Raw genomic sequence first — 16834 nt, forward strand, 5'->3', positions numbered from 1 at the left:
CATTATTGCTGATCCACAGACTATTATTTGGGGGATAGATGACTATTCATTTATCAACTGTATCCTACAGGCTTACAGTGGGCTGTGTACCATGTTCATGCTTCCTCCCATCCTGTGATTCTGTAGTTCTACAATTCTTAATTTTCAAGATACTCCTTTTACAGTTTCTTTCAGATTTTATATTTCCTCTGAAAACAGAAAGAAACTCTTATTCAGCGATCCTTTGGTAATCTGTGCTGATTATCCTTTGGGGCTAAGAGAACTTTTCCCTATTTCACAGTCATGGTATTATACTATGTGACGTCACATACCTAATATCAAAATATCCTTAAGTACTTCTTTAAGTGAAGTCACCTATAATCATGGCCTGAAATGAACTGGGAGTATTTCTAGTGATGGGGATGTTTGGTAGAGGGGGCACAAGTGGGACTTTAATTTGATTTCACTACTTCAGAGAAGTTAAAAACCATTCCAAAATTTCCTCCAATTTATTTTTTCTCTACTTGGTCTTTCTTTACATCTCTTTTCAAAGTATCTGGCCTATGACATATACCGAGTAGTCATTTTTTTTTTTTTTGATGGATGAGTACCTATAAAATATTTCAGTTCCTGTTCTTATCAATTTCATACTTTTTATCTATTTCTGGGAATAGTTTCTAACCTAGGGCCCAAGGGCATCTAGTGGAGCAAAGAGTGATGTGTCACTGAGCCATTTGCAGATTTCAAGAAATCTGACTGAAAGTATCCAACTTATTTGAATGCAATTATAACTACACAGTTTGCTATCGGTAGCTATCATAAGGTGACCAGTCCCTAATTGGTAGGTATTTAAACCATTGATTTATTTTTTTTAATTTTTATCTATTTATTTTTTTTTTAAGATTTTATTTATTTATTTGACAGAGAGAGAATGAGAGAGAGAGAACACATGAGAGGGGATAAGGTCAGAGGACGAAACAGACTGCCCGTTGAGCAGGGAGCCCGATGCGGGACTCGATCCGGGGACTCCGGGATCATGACCTGAGCCGAAGGCAGTCGCTTAACCAACTGAGCCACCCAGGCGCCCTGATTTATTTTTTTAAAAAGGAAGTGAGATTGAAGAAAAAAAAGATTTCAAGAAAATAAAAGATCTTCTGGAAGCTAATGTTAGTCCTGGAAGAGATTCACAATCAGAAACATGGTCTGAGCTAATAATCAATTTTTAATGTAGTGTTGGCAAAGGGACAAAGCAAAAAAAGTTCACACTGAACTGACACCAGTAATTCTCTCGCGTTCATAGTTTGCCCATTTGTTTTGAACTGCACCACTTAGAAAGGCAAAGTGGAGATGTTGCTCTGCTTCTTGAGGTTACCTCTCCCAATATATCAGGAACTCAGATAAAGTTGCAACTCCTTGGCCTGGCATTTCAATCATGAAGTTCAAGCAACATTTACAACTAATAGTGATTTATAGCTTTGAAATGGACTTTCACATATAAACTCATCTTAATCACTGATCTCCAAACATGATGCTTTTTTTCCTTATGCCATTGAATATACTGACTAGCAAATTTCTCTTCATTCCTTAGAACAACCCTTGAAACGTCACTTCCCTTAGGGATCATTTCTTCCTGCTCTGATAGTCCAGACTTTTTACTGCCTTCTCTTTGTTCTTATTGCATTGTATATGTATTTTTATTAAATCATTCTTATTTTATATTAAAAGTTATTCATATTTTACATTAAAATTATTTTCATATATGCCTTCCACACAAGACAGTGAAAAGAGGATGTTACTTCTATGTGTTCATGAATTATCGATAACATAGGGGTCAGAGAAATGGGTAAAAAAGCAAATCATGGAGCCGATAGGTTTTAGAGCTTGAACTTCAAACTGGGTCTTCTGTCCCCAGCTCATGCTTTTTCCATTCTACGTCACCACTTTTTGAAGCTATGATGCTCAATTTTGCTAACTATTATAAATATCACCATGTTTTTGTTTATTAAATTTGTGGCAATTAAACATTTTAAGAGAAGTAACAATGACCCTAACAGCCTGCATTGATTGAGTGCTTATAATTGGCCAGGCAATGTCTAAGAGATTTAGACGTATCAATTCATTTAGTTCTTGTAAAAGTCCTACAAGATTATTAATAATTGCAAATTATTATCTTTCTCTTATAGATAAGGAAACTGAGGTACTGAATGGTTACATAATTTGCTTGAAGTCACCGAACTGAAGAGTGGCAGAACCGTGATTCATACAGAGGTAGTCTGGCTTTGGAATTCATATTCATAATGAAAGTAGACTGAAACACTGATGTTTTCTCTCCTCAGTGGAATTTTGGACATGAACACTGTCTACAAGATTGGCTTCCATTTTGACACCATGCAGACCACGGGACCAAGGTTTGGCTGTGGTTCTCCATTTCTAGCCTCAACTATAATTACAGAGCACAGAAGATAGATGGAATTGATTCAGATGATTGAATACATTGGATTTCATGTGGATAGCCATTATGAAACAAGTAGGGTTTTTATTTTGGGTCCCCCCGCCAACTTTTCAAATAATAAAGCAAACTGACAATTGAGGAAAAAAAAAGAGAAAAGAAAACAAATCCAAACAACTTGTTTCTGATTTGTTTGGGACTTCATTCAAGGTTGTAGGCAGCATTCAGAATTGCATTTCAGAGTGTCCAAAGCAGCACTCTCTTTTGAAATAACTTTGATATGAAAAAATAAAATTGTAAAATATGTTGTGTCAAGCTGTGTTAAGAACTTCTCACATGTGGAACAATAACGAAGGAAACAAAAATATTCATTACAGTTTACATTGTAAAGACCACCTGACTATAAAACCCAGATAAAAACAAAATAAAATCATGAACAAGTGCCTCGTAAATATTTTATGCCTTGTGATAATAATCAAGAACTTCATTAAGAAAATATATTTAAGAAGGTGATATTTAACAACTACAAGAACTCTAAAATGGACCCAAGAATGTGTCTAAAGAAAAATTTCTAATTCCTAATATATTAGGTTAAAATTCAGTCACTATTATAGTTATTTAAATCCTATTGTAGTCTAGCAATTTAGAAAGAAAACAACTTATGCCACTTTTTGGTCTCTAAAATATCTAGAATATATTCTGAACATTCTTGTCTATAGTTCTACACAACTAACCTACTTGTTCCTAATAGTTTGCCTAAAATACATCTTGAATGCTGTATATAAATCATTTCTGAACATGGGCCAAATGACTTGGGTCTTTATTTTCCAGACCTTAAATTACCTTCCTTCTTTTATTCATATTTCCTAACCTGCTTGTCACATTCACGCTCTTTGGGCTTCTTCTTCATTTCACTCTTATTCATCCATCCATCCATCCATCCATCCACCCATCCAACATTCATTTCACTTCTCACACCATGACTTTACTCTTATCAAACCAGAAGCTTCTCCCTTTTAACACATTACATTTCTTCTCTTTTTCAAGGAAAGCTTGAGATTTTAGTTTTAGAGTCAGTCTTTCATGAAAAATTAATAAGAAAGTGGGATTCACTCTTTTTCATCTCCTGAACACTCACCTCACACACTTTATCCTTCTTTGTCCTTTTTAAACCAAAAATGGTGGTAACATCATAGTATTTAGGTTGTGTTTACTTACATGTTGTTCAGTTACTAGTTTCTATGGTTTCCATTTTGGGTTATAAGTTACTAGAGGTAACTTAGCATCCAGTGTCAATAATCACCATCTTACTTTTAAAATTTTTATTTGGATGATTTTTTTTTTTTCAAACAATACCGGGGCTCTCCTCGGTATTGTGACTAGGGAATTCACTATGAAATTAGAAACAGGGGAGGGAAATAAAGGTGACAAGGAGTGTCTAGATTCCTTCCATCAGTTTTGGAATTGCGTTGGGGATTTGTGTTTCTAACTTTGGATTATTCCCAAAAGTGAAATGAAGATTGAATTTTCTCTGAAAAGGAAGAAGTTGAACAAAGCTGGAGGTTGTGTATGGTCCTGTCTAAATGATGAGTCAGCCATATGTGAACAAAAGTGACATGATAGAGTGGGCTGGGGTCTCATCCTCTCTTCTTGCCGGTTTTATTCTAAGAATATCTTTCCCCTCCATCTGTACCAGTTGTAAACACAGGCTCTTACTTTTTAAGGCAAGTGTTCCTCAGGGTTATAGGCAGAAGAGGAAATTCCTTTTAAAATAGCTTCGGGATAGGACTCTTGTCCCCTACATGAAATAAACCTTTTGGGAAATGAAATAGAATGGATGGGAAATAACATGATAAGAAAACAACTGTAGTTTCGTGTGAATTTTAAGTCCAATCTCTGCACTGGGGGAGTTGTTAATGGTTTGTGCTGACTCATTTCCCTGACTCTGCTATTACCCTAAAGTGAGACTCCATTACAAGTCTTGCACATACTCATAAGCATTATTAACTTCTTGGGTCTTTGATGTGCTTTTGGTCAACAGAATCATTGTAGTGTGCCTATCATGGGAATGGCTTTGAAGAGAGTCTTGAGGCTTGGAGGGGCAAAAATGCTCAGGGGGAAGAGATTCCTATTAAGGAAAATATTGCGGTAAAGCTAGAAAAAATTCCAAAGTCTTCATTTGGTGTAGTAAATTTCAAGGATTAGGACAAATGGACCCATGAACTAATAAATTCTGCTCTGTGAGCTAACATATAGGGTCTGTGTGGGCTGGGCGGTTGGAAAACAAAACCTGTGGATAGTGCTAACCTCTGACATGAGTGAATGTCTTTACAAAGCTCACTTACTTTCAGTTATTTGAAGGTCAAGGTAATGAGAACCCCTCACATAGGTTAAGGTTAAATACACTATTTCCCTCAGACTTTTAAAGATAGCTTTAGTATTCTGTTGATTAGTATTGATATGGGTAAAGCTCAAATTCCACATTAAAAAAAAAACCTTTCTACACAGAAATAAATGACTGTAGATGTAGACAGTTTCAGGCTAAGTTCAGCTCTTTTACATATGAATATATATATATTCATATATATATAATCTCCTCACAGGATTTAAAAGCAATAAAATATTTTATTAAGCTAAAGTCATGGTTATTTCATTTCATTATGAGTAGGATACTTTACAAAAGAAATAAATCCCTGGCAAAAGAATGCTGCACTTTAATCATCTGAAAACATAGATGGTTTTTAAATGGTCACTAGATATTTTGCTGATTTCACCAATTACTTGTCACACGTGGGCTGGAAATTCTGAACCATTCCATTCATTTATTAACTCAGCCAGGGAACTGTTTTTAAAATTTTATGAGAATGTATGTGGTCAAATTCCTTCATTGCCTTTACCTATGACTAAGTGGACAGAACCCTTTTCAACTGCTTAATGGTACAAGCGCCTGCCTTTTATTTTGCACTGTAACCGTAACTATGATGCTAATTGGCTTGCTTCTTAGCACCTTCTTGATCCTACTGCCTGAACTTGGCCAGCCTTGCAATGGAGCACTTTGTGATCACATGTAAAAATGAAACTGTTACAGACCAGATGGCATTATTGGGTGGTCACACTAGCAAAAACAAACTGCACTGCACGTTTTAATTGTAGATAGGAAAATAGAGATCATTCCAGTCTGCAGTGTGGTCTAATATACATCATTTGCACCTCTAAGAGTAGCTAAGACTCATTCTAAGGCAGCGGCCCTGAAAGACCCAGTTTTGCACCCCAGCGAGAATGCAAGAGGATCCTTGGGGTCTGGGCAGAAAATATGATAACTTCTATTTACAGGTTTTTTTATTAACAGAAAATGATCTTAGGCATTACTAATATTTATTTAGTATGTAGACTGACACTGATTCCCACCTTTATTCCACATGTCATGTCTACTGTGGGAGGATTGTGAATTTCATGGCTTGGATGGGTTAATAGTCTCTGGTACTCATTTGCTTTCAAGTAGGTTTCAATTTACCTGTGGGTAAACACTGGTAAACTTAAGGGATCTAAAAGACATATTATTGCATTTGAAAAGAAATTTGACTGAAAACAACGCTGCTGAGTTCATACAAAGTGAAGAGGAAGAAGTCGATATTTCTTCAACTCCTAATACGAACTCTTAATGTGTTGACAGTCTAATCAGATTTGGAAAAATGTCTGCCTCCATCCCCCCCTGCCATGAAATTATCAAAAGGATTATGAAAATATTAATATACATTCACTATTTTTCAGAGTGAAGTTTGACCTGGGGGAAAAATGTACCTTGAGGTATCAGGTAAGCATAGAACAAGGTCATCATGATTAGCAAGAAATTTTAAGCCTACACATCCAAAACAGTCTCTTGATTTCTTCTGTGATGTATGGTTATATGATACTCAACCTAATGTTTAATGCTAAAAGTTTAGAAGCCACACTTGAAAAATTTCACTCATGACTTAAAAGGTACATTAAGGAAACACTTGTTCTTCATGCCAAGATAAAAATGGCTAGAAGAATCCTTGAAAAACAATATGATGTCAAGCTACAATACATTCTTTTAATGTAAACACTGGTAGCAAATGCAAAGTAAACATCATTAAAGATTGAAGAAACAAGTTTTGTAAGAGGTAGTGTAAAAGGTTTGGGAGGTATAGTTAAATGAAAGCACAGATGTTTCTAACAGGTCTCAGACTATAATATTTGCTAAATTTTGTTTCAGTGATGGAATATAAATGATTACCTTCCTACTTTTATTATGAGTCACTAAAGGAAAGAAAAACCAATGAGGTGATATTCTCAATAAATGACTCTTTCAATAAAAATAATATTCTGCAGAAAAACTATTAATTTGACCACAGAAAGAATTCTAGGCTAAGTTTACAGAGACAACATTGGAAAATTAATAGATGAGCTATTTTAACAAATAAGTCAAAGCCAAAAGTGCACAAAATGCTATAGGTCAACACTGATATTCTATATTTTAATTTAAAAATTAATAAACTATAATGAGTTCTTTACCATATTTGAAATGAGGTAGGAAGTGACCAGACAAACCATTTATCATACAGCGACTTACTGGTTATCTCATCAAAAAGAACCTGAACCTGAAGATAAGTTACTCACTTCTCTTTAACAAAAAGCAAATACTTCAAATTTGCTGACATTTCTGTGATGACAAGTAGCTGTCACTATGTTAACTGAGCATACATTTTTCAGAACTCTATATATAATGTGTTTCTCCAAGATAAAGGTGTCATTTGAACAATGGGTGAGGAAGCAACTGCTTTAGAAGACAAACAACAACTTGTGTTATTTACAAAGCATTCTTAAAATATTTTGGAAATGTGCACATTGTTATATGAATTTATTATTGAAAATGATGTGTATGTACCACCTATTAACACTCCCATAGGTAACATTAAAAATCTTAATACAGTTTTCTCACCAGCTAAATTTTTTCTAAGTGAAGAGCTTCAGTAATTTCAAAACATACATGTTAAAAATATAAAAAATGCAGTTTCTTATTTGTATCCAAGACATTAAAGGAGAGATTTATTAGTAAAATTTCAACAGAATCCCTTGGATGACTGTTAGACTGGATGGAAAATTTTCTATCATGACTTACTTAAAAAGTTGCATTTTGTCAATAACAAGTTACACATCTTTTTGTCTCCTGATGGCCTTTAAAATCAAGTATTGAAATAAACTGAAGTTTGAATCATGATGCTACCTTTTGTTAAAGAAAGATTTAAAAGGCAATTTGAAGCATATTCTGTCACGATTCTGTCTCTGAAAATTATTAATAACATTTATAGGAAACCAAAATATTTTGGGACAGCACTACTCAACCTTAAAAATAGACATCTTTCATGTTTGCTTTACATATTAATATAGAATTACACATAAATGATTTAGAGAAGGGGTTCTTAACTGGGACACTTTGGCCCCCAGGGGGCATCTGGCAGTGTCTAGAGATGTTTTCAGCCCTTCCAACAGGGAAAGGTGCTGATGACATGTAGCTGGTAGAGGCTGCGGATGCTGCTTAACATCCTACAAGGCACAGGACAGCCCCCATGACAAGTTATCTGGCCCCAAATGCCAACACTGCAGAGGTTGAGAAACCCTGTTTGGAGATACATGAATGATTTTTAAAAATTTTTATTTTATTTAAATTCAATTAATTAACATATAGTGTATTACTAGTTTCAGAGGTAGAGTTCAGTGATTCATCAGTCTTAAATAAAACACCCAGTGCTCATTACATCATGTGCCCTCCTTAATGCCCATCACCCAGTTACTCCATCCCCCCCCACCTCCCCTCCAGCAACCCTCAGTTTGTTTCCTATAGTTAGGAATTTCTTATGGTTTGTCTCCTTCTCTGATTTCGTCTTATTTTATTTTTCCCTCCCTTTCCCTATGATCCTCTGTTTTGTTTCTTATGTTCCACATATGAGTGAAATCATATGATAATTAGCTTTCTTTGATTGACTTATTTTGCTTAGCATAATACCCTCTATTTCCATCCACATCATTGCAAATGGTAAGATTTCATTTTTTTGATGGCTGAGTAATATTCCATTGTGTGTGTGTGTATACACACACACACACACACACACACACCACATCTTCTTTATCCATTCATCTGTCAGACATCTGGGCTCTTCCCATAGTTCGGCTATTGTGGACATTAGCCATTGTGGGCTGCTATAAACACTGGGGTGCAGATGCCCCTTTGGATCACTATGTTTGTATCTTTTGGGTAAATACCCAGTAGTGCAATGGCCGGGTCGTGGGGTAGCTCTATTTTCAACTTTTTGAGGAACCTCCATACTGTTTTCCAGAGTGGCTGCACCAGCTTGCATTCCCACCAACAGTGTAAGAATGTTAATATACATAATATATAGTGTACACAAAAATATTTTACTCATGTGTATACTCGATTTAAAAAGTTTGGAGACTACTGTAGGTTACAACTTCTGAGAAGTTATCAGTTGATATGCTATTTGGTTCAAAGTGCAAAGTATTTGGTATTTTGCACAATATCTTTTGAGCTGTTTTGTTGTTTTTCTAAAGTACCAAAATATTTAAAACGAAGTTAGATTTGTACCTCTGAAACAAATAATACATTATATGTTAAGGAAAAAAAAAAAGAAGAAGATAGCAGGAAGGGAAAAATGAAGGGGGGGAAATCGGAGGGGGAGACGAACCATGAGAGACTATGGACCCTGAGAAACAAACTGAGGGTTCTAGAGGGGAGGGGGCGGGGGGATGGGTTAGCCTGGTGATGGGTATTAAAGAGGGCACGTACTGAATGGAGCACTGGGTGTTATATGCAAACAATGAATCATGGAACACTACATCAAAAACTAATGATGTAATGTATGGTGATTAACATAACAATAAAAAAACGAAGTTAGATTTTCATAAGGTCATATATACATTTGCATGCAGAATTCAAGAGATTTAATCTCAAAGTATGGGCATTATGATGAATTTCATAAAACTTATTCATATCTTATCACCTGTGAGTTTCTAGGCAAAGAAGGACTGAATTTAGAAACACAACTAGAGATCTTTGTTATCAAGAGTCCTCCTGGTCCCTCTTCCGGTCAGTCTTCAAAAGAACATTGTGAAGATAAACACAATTTTTAGTACTTATCAATCACTTTTTTTCAGTAAAATGAATATTAAATCTTACAAAAACATTTCAGATTCATAGTTTCAGTTTTAAAAACCTAGTACAATTAGTTTTCCTGTCTTCAGTGCATGGTTTTGGGATTAAAATTGCCCAGAGGTACAGTGATGACTCTCTAACTTTAAATTCTTCTTATCTGATATTCTATCGAATTTCTGTTTCCTTGCTGCAGTGTTCAGAGTTTCAGATCAATCATGAGTCATGACTTTGGAATAGAGATTTAGGGACTGAGTTACAAAATTAAAAAAACAATGGACATATGAATAGGACTACACACATACACACACACACACACATCCATTTTAGTATGCCTAATAAAAATATAAAGAAGCAAGATAGTGTTGTAAGTATTTCCTTAAAACCTGGAGGAGTTGATGATGGGGGAAGATCATAAAAACCTATGAAAAAAGAAAAACTAATTGTCTAATATTCATTATTCAGAGCTGAAGTTTTGAGAATGCCATTTATATGGTTTGTATTAATTATATTTCATATAATATCTTATTTTGATGTTAAGGAATATAAGCAATGTTAAAGAATATGAAAATAAAAAGAATGTTAAGGGTCACTGAGGACTTCTATTTTTCTAATTATTTTTTCTAAAGCCTGTAAATTCTAAAGCGAAAATACTCCCTTGGAAAAAAAATGTTTTGGGAGGTAGTGGGGGGGCTGGGAACTACCTGTTTAGAAAGGCTCTGACTTTTTATTTGATATATATTAATGTATGTGTGTATATCTGTGAATAGTCAGTCCTTTCTAGAGATATCTGTAGAATATCTACGAAGAGTACCTAAAGTTTTTTATGAGTGCATGCAGTCTTAATTTCCACAATTGTATATAATTTCCCCCCAAATTATATATAAATTTATATATAAAAATTGTATATAATTTTCCCCTAGTCCTTCAGGAGAGTTACTGAATATGCAACTGTAAGTAGAGAACAATAAAGTCATGATGAGATACAGATGTTGGGTAGTTGGCTAAACTCACTCAAGAGCTAGATGACTTCTGCCCAGGAGGCTCTCTGACAACAAAATTAAAGGTTATTTGAGATTATATAATGTGCTACTGCTCACAGAAATACCATAGAAGAAGATAGAAAAAAAAAAATAACAAAATCCTATAAATGTTAAATATGGGGATGGGAAGTCTAAGGCAATGAATTAAAAGCAATTATGGGCTTTCAAATGCAAAGATTACAGTTGATAAATTTTAGTGTGTTTTGGGGGGTAGAGGGTAGGGAGGAAATGTGTATGTGTGTGTGTGTGTGTGTGTTTCTTCCTTTCAAGTTTCTATAGTTAAATGCTACAGGAAGAGTAAGGAAGGAACAGCAAACTTGTTGCCCATCTGTCATTATTGATTGCTTGCTAATTTCTTGCCTTTATTTTCTTTTTAAAAACAGTTAACAAAACACAGCGTATTCCCACTTTTCTCTCCTGTTCCTCTGTCCTAAGCAAATGTCCCTCTCCCCCATCCTGGCTACTTTTACATATTGTTTTAGTAATACAAAAATATTCATTAAAGGAGCAGATCAAAGATTACAGCACTGAAAACTGTCAACAGGATTATAATATTTAATGGAGGCAAAACTTCAGAAGAATAAATAAATCAAAATACACTAAGCCTGCTAATAAATTATAAGGGACATAAGGTGAGCAGAAAAAACAGGATTTGATCTAAGATAGAGATCCATATTTCAAAGCCATATCTGCAAATTCATTTGCCATGTTAAATCAGTTTTGGAAATGCTCTTTCTCTGACTTTTGGAAAGAAGGAAATTGATACCTTGATATTGCAAGGCAGATGGTTCTCATTTGTTATTTGGTACCAGGTTGTTCAACAGAACCACTTTAAGTTTTCCACCTTTTAGTGGTTTGGTAGTTAAACATGTATTTTGACATCTTTTGAATAAATTGGTTTATGCCTTCATTATCTTCAAAATGATAACTACATAAAGCATTTGTCATTCTTGCTGCTTTTAAATCTTTCTCTAGTCTGAAGATCTGCATATAGGCCTTAAGTAATCTATTTATTCTAGGTCATTTCATCTGTACGAATATAATAGTACTTTGCAATGAATGGAGTCTTAGCTTTCTCCTTCTTACAGACTTATAACTACCAAGCAAAAAATAGTGAAGGGGATAAAAGGTAAGAGAAGGAGAGCAATATCTTCTTCAGGGAACTTTTAAGATAAATATTGATCTGCTTTCTAAAACTCATTGTGAGCTACTATATTAGTTATCAACAAATACTAGTCATGTTCCCTCTGCCTGTGATAGATAATATAATAATACCGCATCACGATTGGTAGGGAAATGTCAATTTCTTTTTTTCTAGTTCCTTGTAACTGAAACTATTAGTTACAGCATGATGGCTATATAACAGAAATAAAAAGGTAGGCTGGCATTAAAAAGAAAAGAAAGGAAAAGAAAACAAAAGAAACCCCTAAACCGAGGAGTCCTTTTTTTTTTTCGGTATAGCTACAGGAAGTCTCCGTACATAAAATGATCCTATGTATTGTGTATATCAGCATTCTAGAAAGGAAACTTAATAGACCAGACACATCGTATGTTGCCAACTAAAGCTGATCAACAGTGAGGTTACGTAAATCATAACCAGGACTTTAACACAGCACAGAAAAGCCATTCCTACAAACAGCTGGGACCATGCCTGATACCCAAGAGATAGCCAGTGACTCCAGTTTAAACAAACTGCAGTATAAATACGTAAACACTTTATGGAGAATTTAAATTAATATTACAAAGACCTCCATCTCTGCTGAATAACAGAATAAACAGCATTCTTTTTATTTTGTTCATATAAGATGATCAGCCATGCTGGCCTCCCAAGCTTCCAGAGTTGCCTCTATCCCTGTCTGTATCCCAATCCTCCCCTAGACCTGCCGTGGTTATTATGTCTCTGCCTGCCACATCTTGATATGAATGACTGATTGAATGAATGAATGAATGAATCCATGTTTGTTGTCTTCCTACGACCGTATTTTCTGCTTGTGTTGGTTTATGAGGATTTGGTTTTGGTATTGCTTTTGGCACTCATTTTACAAAAGAAGACTGCTTTAAGAAAATGTTCATTATAATGTGATATTTTAATGTCAAAAAATACTATCAGAGAAAGAGGAAATGGATGAAAAGTGATTGCCTGGTTTTAATGATGGACAGCACTTATGGTATTATTGACGGTGCTTATGTTTTCTCAAGTAGCTTTCTCAGAATAGTTTCAAGAACTTCAAACATGCCTTTCATCCTTGTGTTATCTCTGTGATACGTGAAATATTTTCAATATCACCATATAACAGCTTGGGAGGCAGGCAGGTCTGAAAGACAGAAGTCCAGAAATGTTTTCCATTTGACCAAATGGTTTTTTTTCTAATTCGGGGACTTGGCTCATTTTCATTTGACCTGATCAACATTTGCTTTATTCTAGGACATCGTTCTGATTTTTATTTGTGTAGCTTTCTATTTGCTATAGTAGAGATTTTTTTAAAATGGCTTCTACTTTCTTTTTAAATCTTTGAGTTTCAAGAAGAGGTGTTTAATGGAGTAGGAGTTTAACAGCTACAATTTATTTGTAATTTCACATTTACAAATAACATTTATTTACATTAATTGTATTAATTTATTGCCCTTCTCTTTAGTCACACTCAGAGACAAGATGAAAGACTTTAATTTTTTAAATTTTTTATTTTTTTAAAGATTTTATTTATTTATTTGACAGAGAGAGAGATAGCGAGAGCAGGAACACAAACAGGGGGAGTGGGAGAGGGAGAAGCAGGCTTCCCACCAAGCAGGAAGCCTGATGTGGGGCTCGATCCCAGGACCCTGGGATCATGACCTGAGCCAAAGGCAGACGCTTAATGACTGAGCCACCCAGTCGCTCCCAAGGTGAAAGACTTTTAATAACGACGCTGCACAAGACATTCTGGTGGCTCAGTCAGTTAAGTGTCTGCCTTCGGCTTGGGTTATGATCCAGGGTCCCGGGGTCCAGCCCCATGTCCAGCTCCCTGCTCAGCAGGGAGCCTGCTTCTCCCTTTCCCTGACCCCTGCTCATGCTCTATCTGTTTCTTTCTCTCAAATAAATAAAGTCTTAAAAAAAAACCCCAACCCAACTCTGCATGATATCATCAACATTACAAATGCCTTAATAATGAACTTAAAAACACAATTTTCCTCAGGAATGATTATTGGCTACAGGTAGCTCAGGAATGCAAAGTGACCACACCTACATACACCCATGCCCACTGCACACAGGCTCACAGTCGTGCAACTACACTCCTTCCAGGACACTATTCCAATCTTGGATACACTTTATAATCTTGAAATATGTACACCTAACAACACATACTTCTATATTTCCTTTTTTTTTTTTTTAAGATTTTATTTGAGAGAGAGAGAGCAAGCAAGCACAAGTGGGAGGAAGGGCAGAGGAAGAGAGAGAAGCGAGCTCTCTGCTCAGCCCCGATGCGGGGCTCGATCCCAGGACCCTGGGATCATGACCTGAGTCAAAGGCAGACGCTTAACCAACTGAGCCACCCAGGTGCCCCTATACTTCTATATTTCTATATAAAGATTGAAAAGGGAGGTCTCACTGAATTTATCAGGACTCCAGATTTTCAGAAAACGTAAATTTCAACTTGGGAAGATGTTGGAAAATTATTGGTTTTAAACCCAAGAATATACTATCTTCAAGGACATGGCATTAAAGAAGAAACCTAGTAAAGTTGGCTTTTCCCAAGAATCAATTCTGAAACTGGAGGGACTTCCATTTCTGGTGAAGAGAAACCCCGTGGTAGATTCCTTCCTCTCCTGAACTCCTCAATGATGAAATCTCACCTTTTAGGAGCCTTACTATGTCTGTAGTAAGGCCCCAATGGTGCAGTAAAATCTCAGACCAATGTTTAATGAGAATTTGATAATTCAATGCATATCAGAATAAATACCTTTTTGTTTGCTTGCTTTCCTTTATAAGAAGATATATTTTGAGTAAAATATCCTTGGGCTTCCCTCCTACCAAACGAAGACTTCAAGTATCATAAGGAACACCTTGCAAGCTGATGTGGAAAGTGAAGAAATGATATTCACGACAAGGAAAATGGCTAACAAGGATGGAAAATGTGCCAATGAGGGACCTCTTAACTCTGTAGGGCACCTGTAAATGACCTATTCAGTGTTCTTCCGTTGTTATAATAGTTTCTTAGGAAAGCTATTTTTTTTTTTTTTTTTTACATTTTCAGAACGACGTTGGCAAGCTTTGAGGGTAGCTGTCCTATTTGTTTTGTTTGGTGGCCTTGCAGCCCTACATTGGGAAACATGGCCAGTGGTGTGTGGTGATTTGTTGGTGTTTCGGGCTTCTCTTATCATTGGCAGAACTGGCGTACTGTCAAGTCTTACTGAAGAGCCCTTATTTCTGTAGCAGTCGAGTTGACTGGAGTGCAACCATCCTGCCAGATGCACACCCTCCCCTGGGATGTTTTCTTCTTCGGGAACATGGAAAGGCCACTCTTGGGGTAAGGTGTAGGGAGACAAACCAATTCCACTTCCGGGGGGCCGGGGTGGGGGTGGGATTTGATCCCTTTGTGCTCTTATCTTCCTCCACTTCCAACTTTACTGATTTACCTCTGCTAGGTTCCAGAGGAGGTAAAAAGGAGAGGAGAAAACACTTGATTTGAGTGCTTGTGGCCATGAATGAGTGACAATAGATGGGTCTCAGTGAGACAGCTTCGATAACAGTCTCAGTTCATGACTGGGGGTCAGATACTGTCATACCCAGCACCCCAGAGGCACACAGCACTCCATCAATCACACAACCGTCTAGGAAGAGTCCACAAACCACGTATGCTTCTTGTTCATTCGGACATTCTCTCACTCATTCGACAAATAATTTATTGAGTGCTATCATGTGCCGGGCACTGTTCTAAGCACTAACATTAAGGCTGTGAACAAAACAACCCCAAATCCCTGCCCTTTGGAAGCTTACATGCTAATGGAGCCCACATTCTCTACATTCTTGTGACAGTAAAACTGCTGGCCATCACCCAAATGTCTTAGAAAATAAATTATTTTAAAAAATAATTAATATCGGAAATTTTCTGTCTTGGTGCCAGGCTGGGAGAATTTGAAGTAATAAACGTGGGAAAATTAAACCTCAAAGAACTATGAAAATGCATTCCTTTACAGGAAAGCTTCAGGAAATATTACCATGGTAGTGCTGTTGAAGGTGAGACAAAGCTCAGGGTAAATTCAGAACCCACATTTTCATAGAGTTCCACGTTGATGATAAAATACTAAACACTCAGTCTTAGAAACCACATGTAGTTTTCACTCAACACTTAGGACTAGTGCATAAGGTCATGGAGGGACCTGCCTCGTTTTCCGTCCACTTCTACAAGAGCCATGACTTATCCCTCTGCGTGCCCCTGGAAGAGCTGCTCAAGTCACTTTACTGCCACCAGGCTGTGGATGAGCGTCCACAGGGGAGGCAGCTGCCTGGAACATGGTGGCACAGTGCCTTCCACCAGCTGCCTCCCCTGTAGCACTTGTCAACCACCCACGCTGTTTCCCTGGAAAGGTGTCCTAGATGATTTTCCTCACTATACTCCCTCCCTGCTCCCATCTTCCCTGCACACCGTATCCAAGTGAACCTTCCACAACATCACTCCCCTCTAACGGCTTTCCTGCTCCAGATGGTCCCAGAGATCCAACCCCCTCTCCTTGCTGGGCTTTCAAAGTCCTCACACTCTGGAACCAACTCAATCTGGTAACAACCACAATGATAAAGTTAACAACAATACTTTGTATTTTCAGTTACACAATTGTTTGTACACAGAGGATCTCATTTGATTACAATTATCCCCATCAACAGAGGGTTACACTGAATTTCAGAAAGGTCAAGTGATCTGCTCAGAGCCGCTCAGCTGCCAAGTAGAATAAAAAGGGTTAGAGACCAAATCTGAATTCTAAACCATTCTCTAGTTGCTGCTGCTTCTTTTATGACACACTCTTTGCTCAAATCCATTTCTAGTTCCTACTACTGGCTACACTCCTCCTGACCGGTAATGCTATCTTGATCTCTTTGCCCCATCCCTGTACCTACTGGGACCTGCCCGCATTCCAAGGCCCACTGAAGGGTCCCTTCCTTTTGGTAGTCTTCCTGAGAGCTCCTGCAACATTTGCCTC

General features: G+C 36.7%; 1 protein-coding gene across 3 annotated transcripts in view; it reads right to left on the reverse strand.

Annotated features, from left to right (window-relative positions):
• The window catches only part of DLC1 (DLC1 Rho GTPase activating protein), a 424683-nt gene that overhangs the window by 101639 nt on the left and 306210 nt on the right, over positions 1-16834 (reverse strand). The gene's annotated exons all lie outside the window — the stretch shown is intronic.

Source organism: Mirounga angustirostris, unplaced genomic scaffold (assembly GCF_029215605.1).
Source record: "Mirounga angustirostris isolate CCGP_5_RB_7025 unplaced genomic scaffold, mMirAng1.0.hap1 SCAF_2, whole genome shotgun sequence".
Lineage (NCBI taxonomy): Eukaryota > Metazoa > Chordata > Mammalia > Carnivora > Phocidae > Mirounga > Mirounga angustirostris.